A 27,231-nucleotide genomic window follows, 5' to 3' on the forward strand; every position below is an offset into this window, starting at 1 on the left:
TCACAGTGTGATCCCCATGCTCACACTGAGGTTTGCCAGCTGTTTGCACCCCCAGGAGTTTTAGGACAGGGTCTCCTTCCCAGCCTCCCAATTTTCAGTGTTGATATCTGCTCCAAGCTGCCCATAGGCCATGAGGCCTTAGACAGCAGCAAAGAGCACAGTGATGGGAAATGGCAGCTCTCCTGATCCAGGGCAGCTCCTGGCCTCCAGCCTGGGGTGGATGATGAGGGATAGGGGCTGTTCTAAGGGGAGTAGCTCAGCTCTGGCCTCAGCCCCAGCCCCTCGAGTTTTGAAAAGGAGTGATTTCTCCTTCATTTTTCATAAAAAGAAGCTTTAATTCATGAAAAATAGCAGAGGAAATGGTGATCAGGAACTGGGTTATTCCCCAGATCCCCCCAGAATCCACCTCTCTGTCAGTCCTTAAATAGGCTGAAAATATCTGGGACAGAATCAAACTCACAAATTATGTGATTCTGAAATAACTAATCCTAAAATTAACTGCTCAAGAATTGATTCACTGCTTGTGCGTCCACGTCCATGGCACACCACTTAGCACCCAAGGCCTTTCCCAGGAGAAGGACTCCCTCATGCTGCACTGTGAGCACAGGCAGGCTGGTGTGACCTCTGTAAGGTAATTTATTATATTCTAGTAGCACCCAAAAGCTAATGTGGAGAGTTTCTACCATGTACAGCATTGCATGTAGTCATCATGTGGTAGTGAGAGAAGATAAACACAGAAAATTCTTGGAGAAGAGAAAGCTCCAAGGAGACTTTAGAACACCTTCCAGTGCCTAAATGGGCTCCAGGAGAGCTGGAGAGCAACAAGGGCCTGGAATGACAGGACAAGGGGAAATGGTTTTAACCTGAAGGAGGGTAGATTTAGATTAGATATTAGGAAGAAATCCTTCCCTGTGAGGGTGGTGAGGCCCTGGCACAGGTTGCCCAGAGAAGCTGTGGCTACCCCATCCCTGGAAGTGTCCAAGGCCAGGTTGGACAGGGCTTGGAGCCACCTGGGCTAGTGGAAGGTGTCTCCGTCCATGGCAGGGAGCTGGAACAAGGTTTAAGGTCTCTTCCAGTCCAGACCACTCTGTGATTCTATGAAAATATCAGATTTGAGAACCTGAAAAGTGAATCTGAATGACTCTGGGTCAATATGGTGGCACATGGTGACCACCACAGGAACATAAGGCTGCCAGTGATGTAGCTGGAGTCTAACCTTGTCGCAGGAGATGTCTCCTGGAGGGTAACGCACCTGATGGGCTCAGACTACCACCACAGCATCCCAAAGAGGGATGACATCCCTCTTTATTGTCCTGCCTGCAGTGCTGCAGAACTAACACTATTGCTACTTCCTTCCCTTGCACAAGAATGGGATGTGTGGATACGCCTGGCAGAGCCAGGATGGGATCTAGGGTGAGCCCAGGGGGACATTTCTGAGTGATGAACTGTGGGGAAAAGGCAATGGCAAAACACTCCTGCTCCGTGGCTGCTACTACTTCTTCAAGACTTCATGATTTTTATTATTAACCTTCCTAAAGGTTGAAACCTTTGCTAACCAATAAGCTAGCTCAGGGAGCTGGAGGAGGCCTGTGCTATACAAAATCCCTCAGCTGACATCTGTGCAAAATCCAAAGGGTGCCCAGTGCCAGCTGCCTGATCAGACACAGAGCACCAGCACCCTGCAGTAAACATCCAGGGCCTTGAGAACAGTCTGTCTCAGGTCAGCATCACAGTGCAGCTCTCAGAGCTCTCTCTGTCATTGTCATCCATCTGACCAAATGCCCACAATGCAAGTTCAGGCACTAGAGCCTAGTACTCACCTACCTGTGCATTCACCAAGGTGAAACAGGAGCTTCTAGAGCCTGACTGTGAGCTAAGGAACAGGTGAGCTGATCTGTTTCCTAAAGCACACGTTCCTTGCTTCTGGCTTTTAAAAGTCTCTGTGTGATGCACTCACACAGAGAGGTTTGTCATTAGCTAAGACAGGGGCCACACTGTACCACTTCCAGGGATTATTCCAGGGTGTTCAACCCTGTTCAGGCCCAGCGCTGATCTCTTCTCAGTGGTGACCAGCGACAGGACCCCAGGGAATGGCCTGGAGTTGTGTCAGGGCAGGCTCAGGTTGGATCTCAGTCAAAGGTTCTTCCCCCAGAGGCTGGTTGGGCACTGACCAGGCTCCCCAGGGCAGTGGGCACAGCCCCAAGGCTGCCAGAGCTCCAGGAGGGTTTGGCTGATCCTCTGGGGCACAGGGGGTGACTCTTGAGGATGGGCCTGTGCTGGGCCAGGAGTTGGGCTCGATCCAACTTGGCATATTCTGTGATTCAGAGAAACTTGAAAAAAAAATTATTTCTTTGCTCCAAATAGTATTTAACACAGCCCTCATCACCTTACAAACAGGAAGCAAGAAAGTCCTCCCTACATCACACACCACAGCAGAAGGGGCACATTGTCATCACTGGCATGGCTGGGAATGAAAATCTCAGCTCTTGTACATGATGTTGGCCAAGAGAGCTGGGAATTTTGGAAAATACCCATGCAAATGCAGACTTTGCTCAGTGACTGCTCAGCCCCATACTCAGATGTCTTGTGGAGCCAGCTCTCTGTATGTTGGCAGCCAGAGGAGATGGGCTCTTTAGAGAGACAGAGCGGAGGGGACTCCCCTTTTACACACATTGTCCTCACACGATGCCTTCTCTTGCAGCACCACTGCTCCTCCACACAGGTTCTGCACTGGCACAGAGGTAGCCTCAGCTCCTGGCACCATCCAGGGAAAGCTGCTGGCAGAGCCCATGCCCAGTGTGAGTGATGGATGAGGGTGTAAGAGATGGATGGAGACGATGACGGGACATTGCACTGTGCTCCAGACACATACAGCAAATGCTGCAGAGAGACAGGGGGAAAAACAGAGTCATCCACGTAGGGGAAAAGGATGAAAGCTTTGAAAAAAGCAGCAGTCTGCCTGTGCAGAGAGATTGCAGGAGTCTTGGAAGTAAAATTTCACTTTTGTATGTCAAAGACAGAGGATAAGTCATCATGTTGACACGAAGCAGCCTGAGCACTTCAGTGTCTCAACTCCTGCTCTTGTACAGCACTTGTCCAGGTCTGGTCATGGCAACAACATTGAAGGCATGGATGGCAGACCCAGGGTTGGTACCCAAGCCTTCCTGCAGGCTTCATGTTGTCTAAAGCCCCATGACACAACCCTGTGGAGACCCCAGTCCCTACTGCCCTGTGCTTAGCCCTGACTCTTTTGCAAGTCCCTTGCCACCACAGCCAGCCTGCTCCCCCATTCGCCATCTCTTTCCACACTGAGAAAGAGATGCAACACCCAGGAGGCCAAAGCTACAACACTGCTCCCTACATCCCCAGAAATGCAGTACAGTGGATGGAGAAGGTGGGTTGGGAGCTGGGACATGGCACAAACCTACACAGTCACCCACAGCCTTTGCCCTGACCGTGGGCCAGCACTGGGCTACCAGCACATCGATTTTTGTCAGTGGTGTTGTGGTTTCTGCATTTGGCTTGAGATTAAGAGAACCTACAAGAAAGATTGAGAGAGAGTATTTACAAGAGCCTGGAGTGATAGGATAAGGGGAAATGGCTTCAAACTGACAGAGGGCAGGGTTAAATGGGTAATTGGGAAGAAATTCTTGTCTGTGAGGGTCATGAGGCCCTGGCACAGGTTGCCCAGAGAAGCTGTGGCTACCCCATCCCTGGAAGTGTCCAAGGCCAGGTTGGACGGAGCTTGGAGCAACCTGGGCTAGTGGAAGGTGTCTGTGGCCATGGCAGGGGGTGGAACAAGATGATCTTTAAAGTCCCTTCTGACACAAACCAGTCTGTGATTATATTATCCTATGATTAGAAGCACTTAAAGATTGCAGTTCAAGGGCTACCTGGCATTTGCCACCAGTCCTTAGCCCTGTTCTTGTGTCCAGGGCTATTTCCATGACAAAACAGTCAGTTAAAAATACTGCTAGAACTTGACTGGACAACATATGCAGATAGTTCTGAGTTAGGAAAAAACACCTCCTTATGAATCTGGCTTGTACTTGTAGTTTTGATAGTAATCTTAAAATAAACTTAAAAATCTTAAAATAAGCAGTAACGTTCTAAGTATTCTGAAAAGGCTCAAAATGCAGTTATCAGACTCAGATTTGTTCTTGCTGCTTGTTCTTTTTGCAAAACCACATTTAGGCTAATCTTGTGAATTGTCCAGGTCTGACTCACGAATGCTGAGTGCTGGGGATGGTGGGGCTTGGATCACACCAGGTACAGAAGCCCTGCACACCTGGGGACAGCCCTAGTGCCAGCAGCCTTGGTGGGCTAAGGACACTGGCAGCATGAGGCTTTGGAGAGAAGCAGCACTTTTTTCTAAGCTATTATTTGATTTGATTTTGCTTAATTTATAAACTTTTAGCAATGAGCTGTTTCTGCTGGTGGCAGTGCAGCCTGGGCTGGTTACAAAGGACAAACCATGCTCCTAATCTGAAGGCAACTGCATTGTTTCCAGAATTTGGTTTAAATCCAGCCCTGACCAAAACTGTTCCAGTGGAATGGGAATCCCTGGTCTCTGGAAGTGACCCTGGTACTTCACGTTACCAGCATCACTGTTGCCATTAACACTGACACTGCTTCTACCACCAATTCATGGCTCTGACAGCCACATAATGAGTGAAGTGTGGGGGATTCCTGAGGCCAGGCCCTACCCCACACTTACCCATCCTACTCTGATATACCCGAGCTCCTGGATACAAGTGTCCAAAAAATCCAGTCTGAGTTTTCTCATAGCATTGCACTGGATACAGGAAAAAACTTACTGACACGGAGAGCTGTTCTGCACTCATCAACCTTGTCTTCCACCAAAGAGGTGGTTGTGTCTCTTGCAAGGCTAGGTTGCCTACAAGGGCAGGGCAGCTTCTGTCCCAGCCTAAGCCTTCTTGCCCCGGTCCCTGGAATTACACAGCAAGGGTGTTTCTGCTCTGGGTTTGTGCATTCCAGAGTCACGTGCTAAAGGCCTGTGGAGCCCAGCTCTGAGGTCAGGTTCTTCCTGCATGTGGATTGTAGTATCGTGTCCACCAGGCAGTTCTGGCTGTGTCTGGCCAACCCCAAAAGGTTCTCCCAGTGCCTCTTGCACCCCTGCCAGCAGCTGCCAGCCCACATTTCTGCAAGCAAGCACTGACTTCTCTTGTAGGTCATTTGAACGCCCTCGGTTATGGCTGCAGCATTTAACTGCGTCCTAATCCTGCGGCATTTGCGGTTATGTCTGATCTTTGTCTCTCGTATTGTGTTACATTTTAGAAACGCAATAAACAAAATCTTTCTAAAAGAAAGAAAACATGGCAGAGATTTGAAATGGAAAATGAGCTCAAACTGGACCCATGCCTCTTTATTAGATGCCAGAAGGAGGGGAAGGAACAAGCCCCAGAGTGACAAACACTATTAATAAAGTGATGAAGGCGGTTCTCAAGCAGGAGAGCAGCTGAGGCAGAGCCAGACTGGACAGTCCTGCTGCCTGGCACAGGGGCCTCGCCAGCTTGAGTTGGCAGAGGGAGCATTCAGTGGGTGGGAAAGGCCACACACTGACCCAGCAGGGCTTTGGGAAAGGTCCCAGACTGCTGGCAGAGGGCTTGTGCCCACGGGGTGTGTTCCTGCTGCAACAGGGACTAACCTGAGCCAGACTTTGGAGCGGACCTGAGCGCTGGGTGTGTCGTGTCGCCTTTCTGGCCCAGTGATGTGGGTCTGAACACTGAGTAAGAACATATCTGCTGACAGGGGTCACCTCCAGTTCTGCTTTTCAGGGTGGTGACCTAGACCCTCCCTTCCTTTGGCTGCTTCAGAAAGCAAGAGGCCCGGAAAGGAAGAGCAGCTGCCGATCCCTGTAGACCCTGTCATCCCCTCCTCAGAGCCCAGTGAAACTGTTCTTGTGCAGACCTCTGCCTGTCTTGCTCTCGACTTTTGGCAAGAGCAGCTGGACAGGGCAAAAAGCCTAGGTGATACAGTGGGAGAGACCAAGGTATGGCTTTGGTGGGCACCCTGTGCCAACCACTGCCACAACACATTAACAGAGCTGCCAGGTGAGAGCTTTTTATAAGTAACCTCCCTAGAGAAACTGTGTATATCCTATCTTCTAGTGTTCATTGATGATGTCAAGATACACTTTAATATGGAGCAGACTCAATAGACAATGCCTACAGATGCATGACCAATCCAAAAGGAATGAGAAGGAATGGAAAGGAGATCTTATGTGCAGGAATAAAATACAGTTCAACCTTCACATCTGCTCCACAGCACTTGGCTCCAGAGCCATCACATTCTCCACCACACCATGAGAAGTCTTAGGAACAGCACAGCTGGCCTGTGCCAGCACATGGACATCCTTTATGCTCAGGGGTGGGACAGAAACACTCTTCTTGTCCCTGACACTGGATGCCCACGGTGGTCAGCAGTGCTGGGAGCAGGACTGTGACTGCAGAGCACACCTGAATGGGACTGTGCTGTGAGGGATTCCCTCTTCAGTGCGTGCTTTCCAGCTGCCACTGTGGATCAGTGCTGAGCCCTGCACAGGTCTCCAGAACAGTCCAGTTTCTGAAAAATGCATTGCTGCAACCACTCTCACCAACCTCACAGAGAAGAATTTCTTCCCAATATCCCATCTAACTCTGTCAGTGTGAAGCCATTCCCCCTTGTTCTGTTACGCCAGGTCCTTGTAAATAGTCTCTCCGTCTTTCTTGAAGGCTCCCTTTGGGTGCTGGGAGGCCATAATTAGGTCACCCCGAAGGCTTCTCTTCTCCAGGGTGAACAATCCCAATTCTCTCAGCCTTTCCTCTCAGAGAAGCCTTTCCTCAAAGTAGTTAAACATCCACCTGTTGTCCCCGCACCCACAGGACTTTTAAAAGAGAAACTCCCGGGTGAACCCAGGTGAACACACACTTCATCCCATAAAAGAAGGAAAAAATGCAGGTGGATGTGACAGTCCAGTCAAGGGCAAAAGGCTGTGTAGCTCCAAGTCCAATAAACACATTAGTGTGGGCGAGGTGCCTCAGGCAGGCACACAGGAGTGCTCTGACACTCAGAGCACAGCACACCCTGATCCCCTCTCTGGCCAAGATGCTATGACAGAAAGCAAGCTCCTCTCTCCATCCCAAAAACCAAGGCTGCACGAGCAGGAAAGAAACTTGTGGTTCCTTTAGACAAGTAAATAAAGCTCTGTAGCACAGGATGATAAACCACAGTGCAATAAAGAATATCAAGAACTGAAGAACCCCTCTCTTTTTAGCATGGTCCCAGAGATGCAAACAAATGGAACATTCAGGGCCCATTATAGCATGACTTAATTTTTCACTCTGGGATCATTCCTGTCATGTCATAAAATCCCTTCCATTAACTTATCAAGTTCCATCTACAAACAACATAGGCTCCTTGCCCCGACTTTCCGGTTTGGAAGGCTGTTCAAGAACGTCATCCTTCTACTGGCTAAAAATTTTAATATATCCTGCAGTCTAAATTTATCTGCAAAATCACCCAGACTCAAAGCACCAGGTCTGTGACCAAAAAGGGCTGTGTTTAGGTCAGTATAGGTGGGTTTATTGCAAGAGGCAAGGTTTGGCATTAACTAGGACTCCAGGTCCAGTTGCTCATGTCATGACTGGTCCCTCTTATTTCAGTGACCAGGAGCCACAATTCTCTGAAACACACAAGAAATCAGTTCCCTGCTGTGTGGGCAAGGATCAGGAGACACAAGAAAGCTGCACAGGAATTACAGACCTCTTTCATCATGAATAACACTGATGACAGAAAAAGAAAATAATTACTATCCTACAGTTGTACAGGGACAGATGCCCTGTGTTTCTATGCAGAATCCAGATTCCTGTTGGAATACTCTTTCAGGAGGAGCTGAGCTTGGCTTGGAAAGGACACACAGATCTCTACAGGACAAGATGCGGTGAAGTGTCTCCACTGATGGTTTGTCTGTATCCTGACTAGTGTGATCCAGTGCCCAGGGGTGAGAGAAAAAATCTCCCCAATCTCATAAAATACCCCAGAAGTTCACCAGCTATGGATTTCTCTGAGGTATTATATCAATGGATCCCTATCCCCAAGCCACAACTCACATCAACAGATTTCACCTTCCCTAACCCCAACCAAATGGGCTCTCAGCACCAAAGCCATCAGCAGGTGCAGCAGGTTCAGCAAGGGACAGGAGTGCCAGGCTGGGTGTCTCAGAGTTCAGACCTGGCACCACCTCTGGACATGCTAGGGGAAGAGGAGTGAAGAATCAGAAGGTGTGTGGTCTAGGGGAGACACATCCAAATAGCTTTCATGGTGCCTCATGCCTCAGAGCTATTTTAAGGCACCTGGATAAAGGTGACTTGAGTGATCTTGGATTTTCAGAACATTTCTAAGAACTGTCCTCACCAAAAGCTGCTAAACAGTTGTTATAGAATATGAATGTTTAGAAATAAGGAGCAAAAATTAGGTTTGTTTTAGTGAAGGCAAAAGGCAGGAAATTGTGCCGGGGCTTGTGCTGGTCAACATGGTGACTGAGATGAAGAGACAGAGAAATTTTCCTCATAGTGTCCAATTACTCAGTGTCAGGTTGGACAGGGCTTGGAGCAAACTGGTCTAGTGGAAGGTGTCCCTTCCCACAGCAGGGAGTTGGAATGAGATGAGCTTTAAGGTCCCTTCCAACGCAGACCGTTCTGCGATTCCATGAGAAAGACACCTGATATGGAGAACTACAGAAAGATATCCTGATACTGAGTAGCTGAGTGATAAAAATACAAAAGAAAAGTAATGTCTATGGGCAAAAATAGTCCACAGAGAAGACCAACAAGGATGATCAAAGAGAGGTGAAATGGGCTGGAACCCTTAGTTTGGAAGGAAAAGGCTGAGGCAGGAGACCGCAGCCTGGAGGACTGTCCAGTCAGGAGTGGTCCAAACAGCATCAGTGAGGAATGGTTGTTGACTGCAGGAACTAGAGAGTACCAAGGAAGTGCTTAAGCATGAGGTTTAAAAAAGACAAAAGCAGAGATTTTCTCACCCACTTCATAGTTACACTGTGGAACTCTTTGCTGCAGGATGCTGCACATGCCAGAGGGTTGTATGGGTTCCAAAGGCATTCAGAGACATGCATGAAAGAGAAATCCATTGCAAGGTATTAAACATGGAGGTGTTGGGCCTGGTTCAAGAAGGCTCTGAGGCACAGCAGGTTAGAAAACAGACTCATGGAGAGAAGGGTCCCTGAGCATTCCATGCTCTCCTCCAGCCATGTCCTTGTGACTGGGGACCAGGCACTCAACTAGATTGACCTGCACTTTGATCCCCAGTAAAACCATTCATGTCCCTGTCTTCCACAAAGGAACGTGCTACAGTGACAGCCTCTCAAGTCTGGTGTGTGCACAGTGCAGAGCAGTCTGGGAGGAGGAACACAGACCAGGAAAGGATGGAGATTTGTGGCAAGGACTCCTGAGGCCTGGCTGAGACTCAACACGCCCAGCACACCAAATGCTCCAAGGCTGCCAGGAGCTCTATGGCCCCTCCACATGTCCCTGCTGCCAAAGGACATTCCTCAGAGCTACTTGCTGAATAATGGAATCTAAATTTCCGCCTTCTTGTGGCAAAGTTAAGAAAACCACTAAAATTAACCAAATTATACCCTGGTCTAAACAAAGAAGGGCCAAGGCTGCCAATTTCACAATTAATCCAAATGCCTCTTAATATGACACAGATAAATACTTTCCAGTTATCAAATGGAACAAGGCTGCCCTGGGGGAAATGGAGAACAATATATTACAGGGGTCAGATGCCCAGAAGATTAGGAATTCACACTCCATTATTCCTGCTGTGGTCTACATGTGGCAGAGGAGGGAGGTAGCAGGGTGAGAGCCCACCCTCACCCCTCCCTGAGCTGCAAGTGGGACTGTTCTCCTGCAATGGGACACGAGGGTCAGCAAGGGGGATGTAGATGAAGGATTCTGAAGCTTCTGCAGACGAGAAGGCTGTGGGTGGGCTAAGGGCTGGTGCCTGGCTGCAGGGTACCAGGACTGACACCACTGTCCTCTCCAGCACTGTCCTGGTGCACAGAGACCTGAGCAAGCTGCCCAGGGCTATGGCAGATGCTGGTGGCACTGGACACACAGTATGAATGTGCCGTGGGCTGCCCTTGGGTCTCTTGCTCACCTTGCTGCCCCCAGAAGTCAGACTGTGGGAAAGCATGGGCTTGAATTCAGGGTGAGGTACCTCTACAGCAGGAGGGGTACAGCAGGTGGTATTTGTGCCCAGGCTGCTCTGTATGTTGAGAGGCATCCTTGGAGAGCTGGACAGTCTGTATTTTGGCTCTCACCAGTACAGCACCACTTGCAGCATTTTGTCTTCAAAGATGACAGCTCACAGTTCTGTACTCCCCAAGGCTGTCTTAACTGCAAAATCTGAAGAGGTCTGTGAGGGAACTGTGGGTTTCTGTGCTCTCCACAGCCAGGATACACATGCATTTGCATCCCCTGAGAGAGTGGAGCTGAGCTGCTTCCCAGAAAACTGTGGGCACTGCAGTGGCTCTGCAGGATTTCTGGTCCCAATGTATATATATTCCTGGAGACTCTGGTTACTTCTTTGCCCCACTAGCACTATATGGCCTTCTAAACATCCACTGCTCTCACAGTGGTCCTAAAGGTCACCCACACGTGGGCTAAATGTGGGTTTGTTCCTGCAGGTACAACCCAGGCAAGAAAAATTCCTCTGTTACAGATGAGCCCTGAAACTGAGACCCACCTCCCTAAGGCAGACATGTCTGGGAACACTGGTCTTACCCTTAACCTTGTTAGGCCTCACAGGTACCATAAACTAGACTTCTGAGCACATGACTTCAGTGAAAAATAACCATGGGCTCCCCTTGATCACAGAATCATGGAATATGCTGAGTTGAAAGGAACTCACAAGGGTCCAACTTTTACCCCTGCACAGGCCCATCCCCAAGAGTCACCCCCTGTGCCCCAGAGGATCAGCTAAACCCTCCTGGAGCTCTGGCAGCCTTGGGGCTGTGCCCACTGCCCTGGGGAGCCTGGGCAGTGCCCAACCAGCCTCTGGGGGAAGAACCTTTGGCTGAGATCCAACCTGAGCCTGCCCTGACACAGCTCCAGCCATTCCCTGGGTGCTGTCCCTGCTCCCCCAGAGCAGAGCTCAGTCCCTGCCCCTCCTCTGCCCCTGCCCAGGCAGTTGGAACTGCAATGAGGTCTCCCCTCAGTCTTCTCTTGATGGACCAGGGCACATCCAGACTCAAAGCTTCCCTTAGACCATCATTTCCCACCATTTCCATGCATCCAGGAGAGCTACAGACATTTTTCTCCAAATTACTATCTCTCAGTCCTACGATCCAAGGCCTGGAGACAGTGCTGGACGACACAGGGACTGTGAGAAAGCCAGTTATCAGCTGCTGCAATGTCTGTTGCTCCTGATCATGCATGTACCACGGAACTCACACTCCTGCTCTTCCCTGCTATGCAGTGCCCTACGGCGGATTAGTTGGATGGGGGAGACCTCCAGGCCTTAGGCTGCCAGCCCCATTACCTGCCAGGTGAATGCCCTTCCCCCCGGCCCCGCACGTGGCCGGCGACCCCGCAAGGAGCCCACACAAACCACCAGGGAGGGAAGGACGAAAGAGGAAGTTTATTGTGGGGAAGGGGTTTATAAGGCTTTTGGGAGGGTCAAAAGGGGGCCAATCCCAAGTTCAAGGGCACACAGAAAAAACCAATCAGGTAAGGGGTCAACAGCCAACAGGAAGGGGTTAACAAGGACCAATGAGAAACACCTCAGGACACCTTCCCAGGATACTCCTGTATGAGAGACAAGTCCCTCACAGGGGGTGTCGGGAAGAAGAGGCAATGACCTTGCAGAAAATACAAAAAGCCATTTTGAAACATGTTTAAACCACATTAAAACCTTCTGTTTCTATAGCATTTGAACTGTTTTCTTCTTTTTCTTCACTAGTCCATCTCTGAGAGGACTTCTTCCATCTTGCATATGGCAAATCCATTGCCACAGCGCCCTATGTCAGAAACCACTTCCTTCTCTCCCATTGGCAACTCTACAGAAGCAGGAAAATGGAACTGCAGTGTGCTGCAGTCATGGATATTCCAGAGCCTGACTCCCTGCCAGTGGCAGAGCTTTCACTGGAAAACAGTTGAGAACTTAAAAAATGAGGTTGAAGACTACTTGTGGGCTGCACAAAATCCTCAGAAGTCTCAGGATAGGAGCTATTTTTCAGATGAAAATACACTACTGCTTTACCAGGCTTGGCAAAGGCCAAGAGGAGTGATGAGGTTCAAGAACACTCGGGACAGGGCCTGTTCATCACACTGAGTTTTAGGTGCACCATGGTCACCAGACCCTCCCACCCCCCCGAACTTTGTGTCAACCCCCAGGGCCACAGCTGCCCATCACCTGCCCTTCTCTGAACAGGGGTCATGATATCCCACCAACAGGAACTGTTGTGGCCCTGTGGAGCAGCTCATGGCTGGGCAGAGGTCCCTGAGGGTCAGTTCTGGCAGGGCTCTGGGCTGGACCCTGTTGTGTGGTCAGCTCAGCTCTGCATGCTTGGCCAGGGGAGCCATGGCTTCCCCTCTGCATGTGCAGGGGTCCTCTTTTTCCTCAGCCTGCTCCCCTCAGCAGACAGGCAGGAGGTGCCCCACAGAGTGTAGGGTAGGTGCTTGTCAGCCTGGGTATCAGTTACAGAGCTCTGCTCATCCCAAGAGTTAGGCAGGAGCTTTATTCCCACCCACAACGGTCCTCACAGTCTCAGGAATATCGTCACAATGAACCCATGAGTTTTGGAAATTTTGCACTGGAGGTGCTTCTCTCATGAGGGGGAGCTGAGAGCCCAGAGCTTGTTCTGGGGATGGCAGAAGGACCCAGGTGTGTGAAGTTGTGTCCCTGCCTTGGGCAGCAGCACAGGACAGGCTGAGCTCTGCAAAGCCCACATGCTGAGCTGACAGGGCAGCTCACTGCCCTGTGCTGCTCCAGGGGTGCTGAGATCTTCTTGTCCCTGCCATGCCTGTGTCCATCCAAAAGGGCTCCAGGACCTACCTGCAGCCTCAAGCTCTGGGTTTGGCTAGACCCAAACCCTCTATCTGTTTAGTGCTATAGCCATTGATACTCTGGCACAAGGGAGGACATGGACATTGGTTACCTTAGAAACTCACAGAGGGGTAATTTCCTGATTCATATCAATCCAGAAACAATGCTTTAAAATTACACACAGGCTTGTTGTTTTGGTAGAGTGACCCAAAGCAGACACTGGAGGGAGCAGCCAGGGAGAAGTGTAAGGACTCCTGGAGGGTGTGCACGACCCAGGCACACAAACAACTGGCCTGAGGAAGGATTTCCTTGCTACCTAAAGCCCCCTGCCATGTTCAGAGCCAGCCAGCCCAGGCCACCCCAAGCACCACTGCCTCCTGCAGCCTGGCCCTGTCCTGTCCCCTATTTCAGGGTCCCTTTGTCCCTTCAGACTGACCCAGTGACACAGCACATCCTGCACCCTCCCTGATCTCTGCAGGCCTTTCCTCCCCTGACTGGAGTGGGTTTGGTGCAGATGAAGCTTTGTGGGGAACAGTGGTGCTCCACAGCCAGGAGCTTCCAGGGCCAAGCTCAGAGGGGAACACAGAGGTCACCAGGGTACACTCAGGTTTTTTTATCTGCCAGGTAGCCCATTTTCTCTCCCAGGCCATTCATCTCCTCCCTGGCAGCATTTAGCTGCCTTTCACAGGTGAGCTGAGCCCCAGCGCTGTCCCACGATCATTTTGTGAACCACACTCTATCTGTGTACAAGGTGCTTTTTTGCTACCACCAGCTCCAGGTGTGTGCATGTGGCTCGTCTCACTCCCTGTGCAGCTGAATCCCCTGAAACAGCTGAAAACCTCTACAGGAAAATCTGCCCTCCCAAACCCCTCCATGCCAGCTCTGCACTAGCTCAGAGCATCCATGGGCTTTTCCAAGCACATTGACAGCTGATGAGTGAGGCACAAGGAAGCACAACCCCTTCCCAAATCTCCCTGTCATCTTCCCGTCCAACCTTTCTTTCTCTGGGACAATCTGCACATCACTCCAGGGCAAAGCCAGGCTGGTTACAGATGGGTTTTTCCCACGTCCTAACCTCACCCCACCTCCTGTCTGCAGAGCCTTTGGCTGCTGTCCTGAGGCCAAGGCTCTTGGGACAACTAAAAGGCTGAGACTTGTGGGCACTCCCTGGGGGACTCTCTTGCATTACTTAGTGCCTCCCAGGATTCAAGCATGTCCTGCTCAGGGCACATTCCTCCCCTGCCAGAAGTAGACCTAGGGTTGAGCACAGAGAACTGAAGGGTGGGGCAATCAGGGGGGCCTGTAAGGCCCATGTGCAGTGCTGAGAGGACCGTAGGCTCCTCTGCAACATCCCAAATCCTTCTGAGCCAGAACCTGTGATGGACCTTTGAAGTCCCCAGCCTCTAGCCTGTGTTATCACAGATTCCTGTGATCCCTGATCTTAGGTAAGATCTGCACGTGCCTCCTGACCCCAAGGATCTCAGGAGCATGCTGCAGAGTGAGGAAGGGAACAGCGTACACTGGAAGAGGCAGCACTGCTTGGACTGCAGTGGGAGAGCAGAAAGGCAAGAGAAGAAGGAAGGCAATAAAGAAAAGAGATGAATGCATCCCTCTGGTCACCAACTCATGCAGTCCTTCAGCTGGATAAGAAGCTGAAGACATCCTTTCCTGGTACAGGCTGCACCTCTGCCTCCAGAGATGCTGCCCTGTGCTGCTTCCATCTGCTCCTGGCACCAGGTGTGTCAGAGCTACCTGTGCTGGAGCAGGAGCTGCTGGGCTCCCCTTATTGGCACAAGCAGCCTTTATGTCACCTTGAGCTGGTTTCCAACCAGAGCTGGGGACAGATAGTGAGGGACAAGCCTGGGGCTGCTCAGTGGAAACTCCATTGATTACTCGGAGCGGTACCTTCTCGACATCATGAACACCTCAGCCCCAGGGGAAAATCTGGGTTCTATCAGCTCTTATAAGCAAGTGTTTCGAAAGGTTTACAGAAAAGTAAAGTAAACAGAGCTCTGAGTAACAAAAGAGCCCCGTTTATGCATTCTTTGATTCACTGTAAAGGATGGTGTAAACTGACTTTTTAACCAAGCATTAGGCAAGATTTGGGCCCCCGCCATTATATAATAAACAGTGACATGGCTATATTAAAATATTTACTTAATGCACTGAAGTGACTTATAGTATGAGTGGCTACTCAATAGGATGGCCTAAGTGTTAAGGCGTCAGGTGCCATCGCCTGTATAAATATTCTGTGTGCACTTGTTTATAGGAAAACCCCATCTGGATTTGGCTAAAACAGCAGACACCCTGCTGACCCCAGTTTTTGCTGTTGGAAAATATAACACAAGTGTTCACTCATCTAGAATAACAGCAGCGGTTAAGTGCCATCTGACAGACAGAAGGGTATTGGCTTTTCTCAATAGACAGCAGGCTTGGTGCTGTGAAGGGCTTCACAGCAGCAGCTTCCCAAGATTTACAGCATCCTGCGGACCAGCAGCCAAAGATTCTGCCTCCCTGCTCGTGGCCATGGGCAGACAGGGGACATCAGGATGCCTGGGCACATGCAAAAAGGCTCAGACACCCCCAAATCCTGTGGGAACATGGTGGTGGGCTGTGCCACTTGGTGAGAAGACAAGGGGTCTGGTCCCCTTCTCCATCCACTTGGCTGCTCTCAAATGTGAAGTGGCTTCTGCCCACCTGTCTGTCCACCTGGTTGTGTGCACCCAATGCCAGAACTGTTTGGGGCCATAAAGCCCTCCTTGGAGCAGCCAAATGCCCACAGTGTGGTGCCACCTCCTGAGCTGGCACTGGGGAGCCTGGGACTCTGCCAGGAATTTTCTTAGGTCCTTGGTGGCTGGCAAGGAACAGAGAGAATGGGAATTCTCTCACAGGATGGAATGGAAAGGTCCCTGTTCCCAGCTCCTGTCCCATCTTCTCTCCCCACACAAGGCCCTGACCCAGGCAAGCACTGCTCTGCACCAAGGAAGAGTTGCTGTTCCTCCCACACTACACTACACATGCACACAGGCATAGGCAGGTGACTGCTCATCCTATGAACCGGTTTGTACATCTAATTCTTTCTGAGTTCAGCTTTTTTTGAAGTGAGTGGTATGAATTACATTGGCCTTCCAGGTAAGACCTTTTTGGGACCTGCCACAACAGCACCAGCATTCCTCTCTTTCACGGATAATATAATCCCTGACAAAGGCAAGAACTGCATTTCTTTCTCAGATACATCTTTTTCTCCCAGGCAATCTACAATCAAACAACAGTGTGGCATTTTAATTCTACTTGTTTTGAAAAGGTGGGCTCAGCCTAGAGCAGATATGGATATTGAATATGAGGAAAAGATTCTTCCCCCCACTGGAATAGCCTACCCAGGGCAGTGGTCACAGCCCCAAGGCTCCTAGAGCTCAAGGATCATTTGGACAGTGCTCTCAGGGATAGGGTGGGATTGTTGAGGTGTTCTGTGCAGGGCCAGGAGTTGGACTCAATGGTCCTTGTGGGTCCCTTCCAGCTCAGGATATTCTATAATTCTATGATTCTATGAGATGTGGGGCCATGCACAGAGAAGAAGGAATGGCCTTTTCCAAGACACCACACTTGAAGGAGAAGTGTGAAAATCTGATCTTCCCATCACAACATGAGTCAGAGCAGAAAGGAAAACATCTTCACTGCTGATTATCTTGACCCATGGCTGTCAGTGCTGACACCATTGTGTCCACCTTGGCTCCAGGAGGGTTAAACACTGCTGTGAGAGGGGAGAAGAGAGTGCAGGTGTACTTGTCAGACACAGTACAGGGGAGTCCTTCCAGGCAGTGGGAAGGAATCCTGCCTGGGAGGACTGGATGTGGTAGGGGCTATCCCAGTGACATCCCAGGAGCTATCTCCTGCTCTTGTGCAGTCACAGGTGAGTTTGTGGAAGAGACATCTGGAGACCTCTAGGCCAGTCTTCTGTCCAAAGTAGGACTAATGACTATGTGAAATCAGGTCACAGCTTTGTGTAGGAGAGTCTTGAACACCGCTAGTGATGGAGACATTGTGTAGGAAGTCAGTTCAGACTGGCTCCTTTTTTCAACCCCTCTGGGGATCCTCTGTTCCCAAGGGCAGGTGGAACAGGGAAAAAATAGGTCACTGGGAGCCTGATCCCTGCCCTCAGGGAAAAACCTTGCCACTTCAGTTTCCTCCAGAAGGCTGCTGGCTCCAAAGCCCTCAGGCTTTCAGCTCCTACATATCCTTCCCTGAGCTCTCCTGAGTGGAACACGGGTAGCCAGGGTGCTCAGTTCTTGTCTGAAAGGCTCTTGCTAGCTGGACTTTCTTCGTGTAGGCAGAGGTGAAGCCGCCAGACAGATGGTATTTCAGATCACCAAATAAAATCTACTAAGTCAGTAAAACAAGGATACTTTTCCACTGGAAAATTATTCTCAAGGAAAACGTATGGCTCTCAGCAGAGCAGTGTGTGCCCTGCAGGCTTGGCTGAGTGTGGGCAGAGATCTGGGAGTCTCCATGGCGAGAGTCCCTCAGAGCTCTCCTGCCCTTGGCAGGTCTGCAGGAGGCAGCAGCTGGCTGAAGAAACCAACCCACTCCAGAGGGTGTGGCACACTGCAAGTGATTGTAGGAAATTCCCATCCTGTGGTTCCCTGAGGCACAAACAGGTGTTCCTCACCTCCTGCTGGTGAGCCCAGCAGCAGCACAGGGCTGTATCCATGCTTGGTGGCCCACGCTTCTCCAGCTGCTCTAATCCAGTCTGAATCCTAATCCTGCCATGCCAAGAACTTCCTCTTCTTCTCAGTGACTGTGATCAGTCACTGGAGCAGTAAATACCCTCTGCTAGTTCATGGGAGTCTCTGGGTACCCTGGGGTACCTGTCCAGAGCCCCTTTGTCTCCTTCCCCACAGCTCTTCAGACAGACACCAAATAGGAATGACCACTACACATGCCTGCTCCCTCCTTTTCACAGGATCACAGAATCTCCTGAGCTGAAAGAGGACCACAAGGATCATCGAGTCCAACTCCTGGCCCTGCACAGGCCCATCCCCAAGAGTCACCCCCTGTGCCCCAGAGGATCAGCCAAACCCTCCTGCAGCTCTGGTAGCCTTGGGGCTGTGCCCACTGCCCTGGGGAGCCTGGGCAGTGCCCAACCAGCCTCTGGGGGAAGAACCTTTGCCTGAGATCCAACCTGAGCCTGCCCTGATACAGCTCCAGCCATTCCCTGGCTGCTGTCCCTGGTCCCCCCAGAGCAGAGCTCAGTGCCTGCCCCTCCTCTGCCCCTGCCCAGGAAGGTGGAACTGCAGTGAGGTCTCCCCTCAGTCTCCTCTTCTCCAGCTGAACACACCACGTGCCCTCAGTGTCCTCACACGCCTTCAAATCAAGGCCCTTCCCCATCCTCCTTCCCTCCTTTGGACACTCTCCAATGGCTTCAGATCTTCCTTCCATTGTGTCCCCCCAAACTGCCCCAATGTTGAGGTGAGGCCGCCCCAGGGCAGAGCAGAGCGGGACAATCCCCTCCCTGGCCCAGACGGCCATGCTGGGCCTGATGCCCCTGTGTTGGGTTTGGCTGTTCATTTCCCCACAGCAGCCCTCACAGTGCTGTGCTGTGCACTGGTAGCCAGAAGGGTGTTGCTAACACACCAGTGTTTTGGCTGCTGCTGAGCACAGCACCAGCACTGTAACACTCCCTCCTCAATGAAAGGAAGATCTTGGGAAGGGACACAGCCGGGCCAGCTGATCCAAATGGAGCAAAGGGATATTCCAGACCATATGATGTCAGCTCAGATATAAAAGCTGAGGCAAGGAGCAGGAAGGGGGGCATTCATTGTGTCCAATGGCTGAGGAATCATCATGTGTACCCAAGCCCTGCTTCTGGGGAGGGGCCGCCCATCGCTGCTCATGGGAAGTAGAGAATAAACCCTGTTGTCTTTTGCTTTGCTTTTGCAAGTGCAAGCTTTCACCTGGCTTCTACTTTAATAAACTGCCTTATCCCAACCCACAAGTTGTTGTCCATCTTACTCTCTCCCCTGTCTGGCTGGGAAGGGGAGTGATAGAGCAGATGGGTAGGCTCCAGGCATCCAGTTAAGGACAACCCACCACAGCCCCCAGGACACCTCCCCCTTGGCTGCTGACTCAGGGCCAACTGGCCACCGACCAGGACCCCCAGGGCCCTTTCCCAGCACTGGTTTCCAGCCTCTCATTCCCACTCTGTCCATACATCCGGGATTGCCCCATCCCAGGGGCAGAATCCGGCACTTCCCCTTGTTGAACTTCCTTTGGTTGGTGATTCCCAACCCTCGGATCTGTCCGGGTCTCTCTGTAGGGCCTCCCTGCCTTCCAGGGACTCAACAGCTCCTCCCACTTCTGGGTCATCTGCAAACATGCTCAGTACCCCTTCCAGTCCTGCATCCAAGTCATTTATAAAGATGTTGAAGAGCACAGGGCCCAAGATGGAGCCCTATAGAATCCAACCAGTGACAGGTTGCCAATCTGATGTACCAGCCTTTAGCAATTCCACTCAGACCTTTTCCTATTGCCATGACCACAAGGATGCCATCTGTCAGCATGCAAAGACTCTGTAGTATCCAGTTATTTGACAGCTATTGCTTTTCCCTGCCTCCAATACACACATTAGCAAAAAGGAAAGGAGGCATCTGTACACTGTATTTTATTTGACAAATCCCTGTCAGCTGGCTGCTACACCTCATCATGTCCCCCTCTAGATGCCTGTAAAAATCACGTTTGATTACTTGTTCCAGTATTTCATAGTATAATTGCTATAATGAGGATTATCCTTTATATGTGGATCCTTTCTTCTCCCTTCCTGAGGACAGACACAATCTTGTCCCTGCTCTTGTTCTCAGGGAGAGCTGCCAGGAATTGTAAAATGGCTTAAGTTCCCTAAATGTCTAGAGAAATTCAATAGAATTTCAGCAGACCCAGCTGAGGTGAAAATAAATGGATTTCACTTATGTAAGCACTTTCAAACTGATTATTTTTTTATTCAATCCCCATTTCTCCCCCTTTGTAGCTAGTTAATTACATTTATCACTTCACTGAAGTTAAACACTCTAGGAACAGCTGAAGCAGAGAAAGCCTTGAATTCTTCAGCTGCACCATTCCCTCTGCTGTTGGCTTTCTCTTGGGACTGACCAGCCCTTGCTTTTACTGACCTGCCCTGAACAACCTGCCCAGCACCTTTTTTAACTGGGAGGAAACTGCAACTGAGCAACCTTGCACCAGACCTGAGGAAAGCAGGGAAAAGCCCTGGGAGCTGCAGTGGGTGGATAAGATGAGGGAGGGACCAGGGTGATGGGCAGGCTCCCCTCACCCACTTCTCCCCATGGTGGTCCCACACTACCCCAAGGTCTGGGTGCTGCTCCTGAGGTTCTGCTCACCCTCACCGGATTGCAGAGGGCTGGAAGTTGTAACAGGTTCCCAGAATCTGAGCCTACAGCTCTTCCAGGTTTGTTTTTCCCTTCCCAATTCCTCACCACTGTCTCTTTTCCCTGACTTCCAGCCTGTAGAACGACCTGGGCAGTGTAATTACAGTCCAACCTTCATATCCTGTCACAGCACTTGCAGACCAAACCTGCCCACAGGGCAGATGCTCGTGGACACCGTGCTGGGCACTGTCTTTATGAGGAGGATGGTTTAGTCTGGAGCCCTTTCTGTTGCACAACACATGGGGTGAGGAAACAGGGATGACAGCAGCCCTACCTTGTGCTGAGGCTGGGAATGAGATACCAGCTGAGCCCTTGTGCAGGAAGGGTGTGAGTGTCAGACCCTGTGAGTTGTGGCATAACAGGCAGAAATCCTCAGGCAAAGCCTTGTTGCCCACAGGAACGTGGTTACTGTGGCTGCTACAGCTGTGAACAGCAGGGTATGGAGGTTTTTCCCTTGGCTGTGCATCCAGCAGAGTGAGGTTGGACACTGCAGGAGGGGGCAGAGGTGTCCTGCCCTGAGCCAGGAGGGGGGTGAAGATGGCGCTCCCTTTTCCAAGGGGCTTCCCTACATCTGAGGTAGATGTGAACATGCTCCTCAGGGGGTCCCTTAAGACTCCTGACCCTCCTGCCCTCTCCCAGTGCCACCTGCTGTCCAAAGTATCGGGATGAGAGTGTTTCTTGCTGGCCTCCATCACAGTGCAATGCTCTTGGGTCCCACAGCTGGTGGGGTTTTATGAAGGCAAGGTGTTCCTACCCTCTCCCACCACCATGGCTGTGTGGGCTGGTACAGACAGGCTTTCACCCCAGAAAGCCTGTGATTGCCTGATGTGCAGAGGGCTCTCCCATCCCTTGGGAATAACAGGAATCAAGATCATCTGCTGCCTGCTTGGGCCTGAAGTCACCCACTAAAGATGGACCCTGAAGCTGGAGACTGTATATACTCCAAGGACATAGATGAGATGAGTGTCAGGAAGGAAATTTTGTAATATTTTGGTACAGAACTCCAGCATTTCCACCACTACCGGCATCACACAGAAGGACTATCCATGCTGAGTGTGGTGGCCTTGAGGCAAAGACTAAAGATCGTGGAAGTGGTGGGAAAGGTTGAGACACTGGGAAGACTGACATATAAGGGAAGATTAAGCATGACTGCTCTGGGCAGCAAAGCACACTGAGCCCCTCATTAGTGCTGCCCTGTGCCTCCCGTGAGAGGTCTCACTTGTAAGGAATAATGACAGACTGGCTAAAATGGTAAGAAAATATCCTAACAAGATTTTCTGCAAATATTTTTATGAAAACAAAAAACAGAAGCAGAAAACAAACATCTGCTAGTAACGCTGTTTCAGTGTTTAGCAGCAGATAAGTTGTTTGGGTTTTTTTAGAAAACTCTCAGCTTAGCCAGAAATTAAATGTCAGGGTTAAATTTTCTTGAATTGCTAAAATCTCAGCAAAATTAACTCAGCTACTTCTAAACAGAAGAGAAGAGCTGACACCTGTCACCTGCTCACCTCTAGAAGTCCGAAAAGGAAATTGTTTTGTGTCTCTGAGCCTGGGGAACAAAGAGCCTCTTGTAGGTCACCTAAATGCCACCCACATCTGGGTGAGCTGCAAGCTGAAAATGGCCAAATGTGAAGCTTTAGCTTTGTGCTAAAGCTCTGCTGGCTAAAGCTGGGAACATGCTGCTGTTCTGCTTGTCTGAGCAGAGACCTGTGCTGCTCTTCCCTGTCAGTGTCACTGAGACTGTCCCAGACACAAACCATGGGGACAGAGCAGGGAAGTCCCTCTCCCCTCTGCCACACACTGTCCATGCGCCAGCAAAGCTGAGCTTGTGGGCAGCTGATGGCACGGGAGAGCCCTGTCTGCACCAGGGAGCTCAAGAGATGCTGAGGGGCAGCGTCTTCTCTTCCCGTCAAGGTTTCTAATTCTTCCCATCCTTACCCAAGGGGACAACCACCCTCATGCAGCTAAACCCCAGCCCTTCATGTCTCTGTGGTATGTCTGTTTGACCTGACTGCTATTCAGGAGGTGTCCTGCCTGTCCCACCTCTCCTGTCGGGGACGTTGTGTAGAGTTAGAGCCCTGACAGATCCAGGGAAGGCCCTAGAGACCACAGAGCTGGCTCACATCTCAGCCCTGTTCCTGCTGTGTGGGCAGGTAGACCCACAGCTTTTGATGGCACATCTGTGCAGGCAGCTCAGCCACACGGAAGGGAAGGGACACACAATCCTCTCCCATCCCTTATCCCATCTATTCACACAATGCTGTAACTACCACCCTGTGCTCAGCCTATGGACCAGGTGGAACAGACTCTTCCAGCCTCCAGCGCATCCAGCATGTTCCTGCTTCCCAGACCTGACACTTTCCTTCTTCCTCTGCTCAGTCCTGAGAGTGGTGAGTGTCCCACACTCCCTCCTGCAGCGCTCCTGCCTTGGAAGAGACTCCTGTGCCTGCAGCGAGTCCCTCTGCATCACACATAGAGTCTCTTCCAAGTTCCAGCAGCTGCAGCAGCTGTGCCAGGGCCTGTCCTCCAGGCTGAGCTCTTCCAGACCCTACAGCTCAGCATGGGCAGGTATATTCTGAATGCAATCCACTGCTCAGCACAGTTGGTACTGGCTTTCCTAGAAATGCCAACACCACGCAGTAGCTGAGAGGCTCCTGGATTTTTTCACTCCCTCTTTTGCCTGCAGAGAAGTGATCCAGAGCTGCAAGCATGGAGCAGTTGCTGTCTGGTTGTGTTTGGAAGCACCATCCTGGCAGGGTTCCTGGCTCTTTCACAAGAGATGCAGCAGCCCTGTGACTTCACTAAGATTCTCACCACTAAAGCCACTGCACAAAGCCTTCCTCCTGGTTCCCATGGTGGGACCAACACTGTTTTTGCTGTTGCTAAAGGACTGTTGGCTTTTGAGGAATGAAAATATGGACAAGTGGGATTTTTGTTAATCAAAGATAGAAAAGCCATGCTGATGGGATGGTACAGCCTCACTCCTGTGCACAGACAGGAGCGATTCCTCCTCTCCATGGAGGCAAGGATAGCATTCCTTCCTTCACAGCCTTCTAAGTCCACAAGACAGAACTGTCTTTTCAGGTTGAGGGCCCGACACTGTGAATCTGCCATGGCAGGGGGTCAAAACCCCAGCTTGGAGGCCTCCTCAGCCGCTGCCTGGGCTGTTCTGGGAGATGGTTGAGGTCTCAGTGGAGAGGGAGGGAGGAAGGCCCCAGTTTCCAATAGCAACCTCCTTCTGGGGACACTGGGACACAGAAGTGCAAGGGAGGTTGTGGGTGATGGCCCACAAAAAGTGAGCTCCAGTACTTCTCTGTGGTCTTTTTATTCCTGTGTTATCCTGCACTGTTGGTGAAACCCAAGGTCCCAGTGTCTCTGTCACTGCTGTGAAGTTGTCAGTTTTACTGGGACTTTTCAGCTTTTGGAGTCACTTACAGCTCATGGGATACATAGAAAACCATGTCAGTCAATGAAGAGAGGCAGCTGCCCTCAAACCTGCTAGTTTCCCTTCCCTAAAGCCAGGAACAAGTCTGCAGTTAGCTAGACATGGCCAAAGCTCTGACTACATCCAAAGGGCTCAGCAGGTAAGTTGTTCCATGACAGAGAACTAAGCAGTGGTGCCTTGTGTGCCTTCAACACAGAACCAGAGCATCAGACATCCCAGAGAGACCAGACATCATCCTCTGGACTGCTCACCCATGTCATCCCCAACATTATATTAGTTATTGACCTATTGCCCTTTGTCTGCCCTCATCCTCTGGGTCCTCCAGCTCTGAGGTCCCAAGTAGCCTCATTCCCCCTTGGTGCCCTTTCTACCTCTCCACCAGCATCACTTGTTATCAGAGCCATGTCTCAAGACCTTCATGCCAGTACCCATCCCACCTGTTCCCCACCTGGATCCCCATGCTGCCTCTCTGTTGTTCCCACCTGGGCTCCTGAGTCCATTTCCTCCCCGGGATCCTTCTCATGTTTTCTTCCTCTGCCCTCCATGATCTGTGTTGTATTCCAGGATTGTGACACCCAGAGCCTGGTCCTCCCATGGGCTCAGCAGGGCTCATGGAGAACAACGCACTGAGCAGGGCTGAAGCATGACCAGTGCAGACAAACACTTGCAAGATTTTAGGTGCTAAACTCCAGCTACCTCCCATCGAGGCTGTGGGAGACTTTTCAAACACTTTTAATGTCCCCAAATTTGGGCATCTTTTCTCTTGGATAGCAAGAGGCAGATCTTGACACACACACCACCACCTCTGCCAAATGTCATGTGCTGCTCCATGGCATGAGCTGGAGCTTCTCAAAATCAAAGTCACAAGAATTTTGAAAAATGAGAAAAATCAACTGGTTTTCTCTAATCTCCTCCTCTTATGCAACTTCACTGATTTCAGTGCAATGTTATAAACAAATCCAGGACAAGGCAGATACATGACATGAGGAATCCTGGTCCTGGGTGTTCATCCAAGTTATTGACAAATGAAAATAGATTCTTTGGATGAGAAGTGTTGGGTGGTGTGAACTGCAACGATTATTACTCACTCGCTTGTCATTAGGAACAAGCCACACTTCAATCTTGAATGTTAAATTTAAGCTTTAATTGCCCTGAACTCACATTTGGTTTGCTTCAGAGGTACCAGTCATTTTGAAAAGGGTGATGCCGATGCCAAAATCCAGGACATTTTGTGTAAGATGAGATCAGAGGAATTAAAGTTGTCAAAACACAGTTCTCTAAAGTGCCATTGAGAGCACACTTGGTCTGCCCAGATCAGCCAGGACAGGCTAGCACCCACGACTGTATTTGCCAGTCCTTTGCCCATCCTATGATGATCTTTCTTTCCTGCAAGACTCTTCCATCTTCGTCCTGATAGTCAGAATAACAAACATATGTGACTTTGACCAGGAACATCACAGTACTTGGATCATTCTTGGCACATGAAGGTTCTCCTAAGCAGTCACTGATGGCCGCTGAGATGTTCAAGCAGATCCATGCCTACCCCAGTACCCTACTCCTACCTGTTTCTTACTTGGTTTCCATAAATGAGGGACACCACTAGCAGGAATAATTAAGAAAGGTGATCTCCAGGCTTAAACATCCGTAGAGCCCACACTGCAGCTGCTGGACTGAACTACAGTATTTAAAATTCATCCTGCAAGGGTATATCACATACATCCTGTCTGAGAGCAGCAATACTCCACTTCCCTCCCAGCCAGAGTGCACAGACCTACCTGGAGTGCTGTCAAAGGGCACGGGCTTGGATTTCTCGTTCATTTACAGCATGCAAATGTTTCGAGGGTCAGGAATTATTCAATGACAGAGACTAACTGCAGATTACAGACAGATTCAAGACAGTCACCACCTGGTCACAGCCAAGTTATAGGAAGATGCAGGCAAAACTGTCCCATCTGTTCAGTAATTAATTATTGACCTTTCCTGTGCCTGGAGCCCCTGAGCAATCCCTCTGCCTGCAGCACATAAACACCGTGATGGGCTGTGTAGACTGAGAGCGCCGCACCTTTCACTGCTGTTTAGCTCAGCCCGACGTGCCATGTTTCAAACCACACTCAAGGGCTTGTGTTTCTGCACCAATATAAACTTGTTTGAATACAATTCAGCTTTCCCTGCTGCACTCAGGAAGCCACAGCGCTCTCTGCTCCGCAGTCCTGGGTGCTGCCGAGCCCCAGACCAGCATCTGTTCTCCCCAGCCACTCCATTATTCAGCTCAATCATCCTCAGCAGCTGCAGGAATTGCCATTTTGGAGCCACCTCATTCACAGCTAGGACGGGAGGATAACTTTTCAGCCAAGGATAGTACACACAGCATTGCCAAGATCTGTATCACTCAATCAAGGAAACTTAAGATACATTTTGTACTGAAGTTTGTCCCCCCTCTTTTCTCCTGTTTTCTTTTGTACCTTAGTTTCCCATACAGTGCTTTCCAAGAGATTCTATCTTACATTTTTCTGTCTACATTTCACTTTTCCAGCCCCTCCAGTTCTCTCACCTTCCCGTGTCTCTGCTGTTAGCACCAGGCTGTTGCTGCTGGTTCTTGCATATCCACTCGGCAGGACCTCAGAGCACTCTGGTTGGCGTTGCAGGAATGGGGAAGGAGCAGCCTGGTGATGGTCTCCTCCAACAACCAGAGGAACTGCCCTGTGGGCCAGTGCAAGCACCCACAGCAGACCACCTCGAGCCTTCTGCCCGGAGGGTCAAAATGCTTCTCCACCCTGAGGGGAAGGTTCTGAGCTGAGCAGGAGCAGCACCGCAGCTTCACAAGCAAACAGGGAAGAGCTGTGAAGAGGTCAGAGGGTGAAGATCACCCCCAAATCTGGTCCTACTGAGATAGAGGATTCCCTTAATCTGTTAATCTCTTCTCCAGTTCCGTGGTACTGTGGGATCAATGCACACTCAACATGATAAAAGTACAGCAGGAACAAAACGCTAATAAATAACTTTTATATTCTTCATTTCTTCAGTTGTGACATGTATAAAAGAGATAAAACGGGCCCTCTGAGAATCCAGCCTTAGCTCTTATCTTCTGTTTGAACCGTTAAGTGCCAGCTTGGTTATTACTCATGCTCTTGACATTGAAGTTTTTCCTTCAGCAGTAACTCTGGAGCTGAGGTTGCTGTGAGTAATCTCTGGGATTTAGGCAGCTCATGCTCAGGCAGACACTCACCAACACGGCTGAGCCCCAACTTCTGCTCCCTGTTCCCTCTGCTAAGCCCCAGCAGA

Source organism: Manacus vitellinus, unplaced genomic scaffold, assembly GCF_001715985.3.
Source record: "Manacus vitellinus isolate BGI_N305 unplaced genomic scaffold, ASM171598v3 scaffold_24_pilon, whole genome shotgun sequence".
Lineage (NCBI taxonomy): Eukaryota > Metazoa > Chordata > Aves > Passeriformes > Pipridae > Manacus > Manacus vitellinus.